The sequence below is a fragment of the Salvelinus alpinus genome, chromosome 30 (assembly GCF_045679555.1).
Source record: "Salvelinus alpinus chromosome 30, SLU_Salpinus.1, whole genome shotgun sequence".
In the NCBI taxonomy this organism is placed as follows: Eukaryota; Metazoa; Chordata; class Actinopteri; order Salmoniformes; family Salmonidae; genus Salvelinus; species Salvelinus alpinus.
Genome location: NC_092115.1, coordinates 30021218 through 30028183, shown reverse-complemented (window position 1 = coordinate 30028183; position 6966 = coordinate 30021218). Strand labels below are relative to the sequence as shown.

The 6966-nt window shown below is 47.8% G+C and overlaps 1 pseudogene; it reads left to right on the top strand.

Annotated features, from left to right (window-relative positions):
- The first annotated feature begins 2438 nt into the window (after positions 1 to 2438).
- LOC139560131 (aquaporin-4-like) lies at positions 2439 to 6105 on the top strand (annotated as a pseudogene).
- Positions 6106 to 6966: the final 861 nt, after the last annotated feature.

Sequence of the window (6966 nt, the reverse complement as noted above, 5' to 3'; positions counted from 1 at the left end):
TCAGTCAGTCAGTCGCTCTCCAGTCAGTCAGTCAGACACACTCTCTCTCCAGTCAGTCAGTCAGACACTCGCTCTCTCCAGTCAGTCAGTCAGACACTCGCTCTCTCCAGTCAGTAAGTCAGACTCGCTCTCTCCAGTCAGTCAGTCAGACACTCGCTCTCTCCAGTCAGTCAGTCAGACACTCGCTCTCTCCAGTCAGTCAGTCAGACACTCGCTCTCTCCAGTCAGTCAGTCAGACACTCGCTCTCTCCAGTCAGTCAGTCAGACACACTCTCTCTCCAGTCAGTCAGTCAGACACTCTCTCTCTCCAGTCAGTCAGTCAGACACTCTCTCTCTCCAGTCAGTCAGTAAGACACTCTCTCTCCAGTCAGTCAGTAAGACACTCTCTCTCCAGTCAGTCAGTCAGTCAGTCAGTCAGACACTCTCTCTCCAGTCAGTCAGTCAGACAATCTCTTGTCAGTCAGTCAGACAATCTCTCTCCAGTCAGTTAGTCAGACAATCTCTCTCCAGTCAGTTAGTCAGACAATCTCTCTCCAGTCAGTCAGACACTCTCTCTCTCCCCAGTCAGTCAGACACTCTCTCTCTCCCCAGTCAGTCAGACAGACGCTCTCCAGTCAGTCAGACGCTCTCTCTCTCCAGTCAGTCAGACGCTCTCTCTCCAGTCAGTCAGACGCTCTCTCTCCAGTCAGTCAGACGCTCTCTCTCCAGTCAGTCAGACGCTCTCCAGTCAGTCAGTCAGACACACTCTCTCTCCAGTCAGTCAGTCAGACACTCTCTCTCTCTCCAGTCAGTCAGTCAGACACTCGCTCTCTCCAGTCAGTCAGTCAGACACTCGCTCTCTCCAGTTAGTCAGTCAGACACTCTCTCTCCAGTCAGTCAGTAAGACACTCTCTCTCCAGTCAGTCAGTAAGACACTCTCTCTCCAGTCAGTCAGTAAGACACTCTCTCTCCAGTCAGTCAGTAAGACACTCTCTCTCCAGTCAGTCAGTAAGACACTCTCTCTCCAGTCAGTCAGTCAGTCAGTCAGACACTCTCTCTCCAGTCAGTCAGTCAGTCAGTCAGACACTCTCTCTCCAGTCAGTCAGTCAGTCAGACACTCTCTCTCCAGTCAGTCAGTCAGACAATCTCTTTCCAGTTAGTCAGTCAGACACTCTCTCTCCAGTCAGTCAGTAAGACACTCTCTCTCCAGTCAGTCAGTAAGACACTCTCTCTCCAGTCAGTCAGTAAGACACTCTCTCTCCAGTCAGTCAGTAAGACACTCTCTCTCCAGTCAGTCAGTAAGACACTCTCTCTCCAGTCAGTCAGTAAGACACTCTCTCTCCAGTCAGTCAGTCAGTCAGTCAGACACTCTCTCTCCAGTCAGTCAGTCAGTCAGACAATCTCTTTCCAGTCAGTCAGTCAGACAATCTCTCTCCAGTCAGTTAGTCAGACAATCTCTCTCCAGTCAGTTAGTCAGACAATCTCTCTCTCCCCAGTCAGTCAGACACTCTCTCTCTCCCCAGTCAGTCAGACAGACGCTCTCCAGTCAGTTAGACGCTCTCTCTCCAGTCAGTCAGACGCTCTCTCTCCAGTCAGTCAGACGCTCTCTCTCCAGTCAGTCAGACGCTCTCTCTCCAGTCAGTCAGACGCTCTCTCTTCAGTCAGTCAGTCGCTCTCCAGTCTGTCAGTCAGACACACTCTCTCTCCAGTCAGTCAGACGCTCTCTCTCCAGTCAGTCAGACGCTCTCTCTTCAGTCAGTCAGACGCTCTCTCTTCAGTCAGTCAGTCGCTCTCCAGTCAGTCAGTCAGACACACTCTCTCTCCAGTCAGTCAGACGCTCTCTCTCCAGTCAGTCAGACGCTCTCTCTTCAGTCAGTCAGACGCTCTCTCTTCAGTCAGTCAGTCGCTCTCCAGTCAGTCAGTCAGACACTCTCTCTCTCCAGTCAGTCAGTCAGTCAGACACTCTCTCTCCAATCAGTCAGACAGACAGACACTCTCTCTCCAGTCAGTCAGTCAGTCAGACACTCTCTCTCCAGTCAGTCAGACACTCTCTCTCCAGTCAGTCAGTCAGACACTCTCTCTCCAGTCAGTCACTCTCTCTCCAGTCAGTCAGTCACTCTTTCTCCGGTCAGTCAGTCAGTCAGTCACTCTCTCTCCAGTCAGTCACTCTCTCTCTGAAAGTATTCCATTGTTGAATTATATATACCATTTGTAAGTAGCCTATTAAAAACTCATTGATTGCAAAATGGCATAGTGCATCCCTCTACTGTATGTCCTTAGCATAGTGTGTGATGGGAAGTCACTGACTCAATTCCCTAGAGTTTTAAATGTTGTGCCCAGCAGCAAGTTCCCTTCCCTGGAGGGGGTTCAGTGAATTTCCAGGCACACAGACAGATGGAGAATAACTAACTGGGATAATCATTTAATTTACGAATTCATTATTATTTTACCAGGAGTTGCCTGTCAGCGTGTAACCAGCATCCCATCATGGTGGCGTTCAAAGGAATCTGTACCAAGGATTTCTGGAGAGCTGTGTCAGCCGAGTACCTAGCCTCCTTGATCTTCATCCTCCTCAGCCTGGGCTCCACCATCAACTGGTCAGCCGAGTACCTAGCCTCCCTGATCTTCATCCTCCTCAGCCTGGGCTCCACCATCAACTGGTCAGCCGAGTACCTAGCCTCCCTGATCTTCATCCTCCTCAGCCTGGGCTCCACCATCAACTGGTCAGCCGAGTACCTAGCCTCCCTGATCTTCATCCTCCTCAGCCTGGGCTCCACCATCAACTGGGCAGCCGAGTCGGACAACCCTCCCCCCGCAGACCTGGTCCTCATCTCGCTGTGCTTTGGCCTGGCCATCGCCACCATGGTGCAATGCTTCGGACACATCAGTGGCAGTCACATCAACCCGGCGGTCACAGCGGCCATGGTGGTGACCAGGAAGCTGAGCCTGGCCAAGGGTGTCTTCTACCTGGCTGCCCAGTGCCTGGGGACGATCACTGGGGCAGGGCTCCTCTACCTGGTGACACCAGTGTCTGTCAGAGGGGGCCTAGGAGTGACTATGGTAAGACATATAGTTTAGCCTTAAAAATCTGAGAATCTAGCTAGCAACAGTCAGAGTTGACACCTATGGACAATTTTGGGACTATTCCATCAGGCAAGCTCAATCAAGCACAGCTAAAGTATTTGAAAATATTTTAAATACTATTTGAACCCAGGTCTGGTATGGATTGATGCCTTAAAGTGTTGTTCATTCATAGACGAGGACATACTGACTGTTGCTGACTCTTACTCTTGTTTCCCAGGTGAACCCTAAGCTCAACGTGGGCCAAGCCCTGTTGGTGGAGCTCCTGATCACCTTCGAGCTGGTCTTCACCGTGTTCGCCACCTGCGACCCCAAACGCTCTGACCTTAACGGCTCGGCTGGCCTCGCCATTGGAGTTGCTGTAGCCATCGGCCATCTGTTCGCGGTGAGTGGGATTCTATCTCTAACTTGAGTTAGGTAAATTAGAGGACTGGCCACATGTTGTAGTGGTTAGAGCTCTGGGATTATAGCGAACCTGAAGGCCTCAAGAGTAAGACATTATATTTAATTCAATACCACCTATGGAAGAAAATGTAAACAGTGCATTGATGTAGATTGGTGATGTAGTTTGTTCTTTAAATCATCATAATGGTAGAATAGTACAATATAGTACATTAGTTCAGTTAGTTCATATCTCACGTGTGCATCCTCATTGAGTACTGCTGTTCCTCCTCCATGCCAACCAATCATCAGGGACCTACCTAAACCCCACTGTGTAAATGAATTATCCTGCAAACGACATGCTACCTACCTCTAGTCATAGCAAAGCTTGACTTCAATATGCTGCCTACATGCCACTAGATGCCAATCAATGCTAACTAGTGCCATGTACTGTATATCTATGGAATGCCAGCATACATTTCCCATGATGATATATACTTTCATTGTATCATTATCTACTTCATTTATTCAAGTGGAACAATACACTACTGTAGGTGTTGTGTCAGCTCTGGCTAGGTCTTGCTCCATCTCTCTCTCAGTGCCCTCATGTTAACATCTCTATTCCATGCTTTGTGTTCTAGATCCCATACACAGGAGCCAGTATGAACCCCGCTCGCTCCTTTGGGCCTGCAGTCGCCACCATGAATTTTGAAAACCACTGGGTAAGATAGAAACTGCTTCCGCCTTCTCACCCTCAAAGGGCTATACTCCTACACAGTTGTCGCTGAAGGGGGAATGTCTAAGCCATGTAGTCCATATCTAAGACATTGGTGGCAATTTGCCAATATAAGGGACACATCTGTTTTATGTGTTGAAACCATATCTCAAATGGTTAAAGCTGACCTGCCATGTTGTGAAGCATTGTTGATCATACACTGAGTGTACCAAACACTCGTTGACAGACTGACCAGGTGAATCCAGATGAAAGCTGAGATCCCTTATTGATGTCCCATGTTGAATCCACTTCAAATCAGTGTAGATGAAGGGGAGGAGACGGGTGAAAGAAGGATTTTTGTGTATGTGTGCCATTCAGAGGGGGAATGGGCAAGACAAAATATTTAAGTGCCTTTGAAGGGGGTACGGTAGTAGGTGCCAGACGCACCGGTTTGAGTGTGTCAAGAACTGCAACGCTGCTGGGGTTCACATGCTCAACAGTTTCCCATGTGTATCAAGAATGGTCCACCAGCCAAAGGACATCCAGCCAACTTGACACAAGTGTGGGAAGCATTGGCGTCAACATGGGCCAGCGTCCCTGTGGAACGCTTCTGACACCTTGTAGTCCATGCCCCAGTGAATTGAGGCTCTTCTGAGGACAAAAGGGGGTGCAACTCAATATTAGGAAGATGTTCCTTATGTTTTGTACACTCAGTGTATATCATTCATTATACAGTTGAAAGGTAAACTCTTTGCTTAAAATATAGGGTCAGATATGTGTTTAGATGTGATTTTGTGATACGTGTTCAGGTTGTCTCTGTTCTCCAGAGTAGTATGGGGGGGCACTGGGGGGGAAAGGGGGCTACAGCTACAGGACTATAGACATTTTGAAACCCAGTAAGGTCACAGTGCAATGATGGCATATCAACATGCCAGAGCAGCTGAAGGATGCTATCTAGTGCCGTTCAACGACGTCTTCACCCACAACAGTGGACGGGAGTTCTACAAAGGTTAAAATGGAAAGGAAATACTCACCTAAAGCATGCCTAATTAATAGTTTATATATAACCCCCGCTACTAGGTAGATGCATGCCTTGTAGCTTGCTAATGCAGAATAAAAGGAACAGCACAGACCAGTCATAGACAGGTGTTATGGACTATACAAAGCATGTGCTTCTTTAATTCTGTATCCAGGGCAATCATTCTCACGGAGCTGTTCATAGTCTTTACTGACTCAGCAAGGCACAGTGGAACTGCATGGTGTGTGTGTGTGTAGGGGAGGAGGGTCTGGGTCTTGGATATAATTAGGATAGGTCTTCTCACTGAGAGTGGTGTCATTATCTGACGGGTGTTTGCTGTCTTTTGATAACAACATGGTTGACTTGGCAGAACCCAAAAAAGGTACCTGGCTCCACTGAGGATGCCCATAAACAACGACTGTTGCACCTTTACAGACATGACAAGACAACAAGTCTAATAATGCATGGCAGCTCTGTCAGAATGGGGTAGCCTCTGCTGTGGTAATGGGTTCATAACTGTCTGAACTGGGTTTTACTTTACCTGTCATGCGGGTGTACTGGGTTGGTCCAATCCTGGGTGGCATCATGGCGGCTGCCTTCTACGAATACCTGTTCTGCCCGGACCCCGAGCTGAAGAGGATGCTCCGGGACGTCTTCGAGAAGGATCCAGCATCGAGGAAGTACAGGGAGGTGGAGGGCAACGGCGTGTACCAGAGGGAACCAGATGACCTGATCACCAAGCCACCATCCATCCACCACATCGACCTGGAGAAGGGGGGAAAAGAAGGATATTTTCCGGGACTTGACAGGCGAGGTGCTGTCATCCGTATGACTACCACGGGCACTGAAGAGGGAGACCAATCTGTAGAGCAGGGGGAGATCCAGAGAGAGACACTTTCAGTCAGGGTCCTCCACCACTGCAGCCCCCTACTCCAAGCCCCCATGCCTTAACCCACACAACTCACTTCTCAGGCAGAATATGATTTCTGCATGTCCTCGCAATGTAGGTGTGTTCATGTACATGGAGGGGAGCCTTCCTCAACATTTGTGAGGTAATTGGATAATATAAAACTTTGCACACTACTCCAACCAATTACCCATATCATATGAAATCTATTGATCTCTGCAATCTTGTCCCATCATCTTCTGGCCCAGATGTGTTTTCTTGTGGCACTCTACTACACTGCAGGATGATAACAATAGACTATACTTCAGGGATTTCTGTCAGGGAAAAATGTCCAGGTCAACCATTCACAATGGGTCATCACACTGAATTTGGTAACTGGAGACAAAACGGCAGGCTTATTTTGGGGGGAGATTAGTGTCACAAATTGTATTTGTATATGAGGGCATAAGAGATATTATTTACATATGGTCGTTAAGCACATTATAAAACCAATGCTATGATGGACAAGTTCTATCGGACATCTTCAGCCCGCTCCTGTATTGTTTGTACTTATTTTACATTCTCAGTGCACATTGGTCAGGGAAGAAAACAATTAAGCTTTGCCTATAACATATCTATCTTAACACACAGAGTTTAAGTGTGTAGCAACAGATCATAAACAAACCATCAAATAGCAGTTATAGATCGTAAAGGCTGGTGGGAGGAGCTATAGGAGGACGAGCTCATTGTAATGGCTGGAACGTTTTATAAATGAAACAGAGTCAAACGTGGTTTCCATATGTTTGACACAGTTCCAAACATTCCATTCCAGCCATTACAATGAGTCCGTACTCCTATAACCTATCATAAGCTTCTAAAGCCAATTTTCCAAGCTGTTTAAAGGCA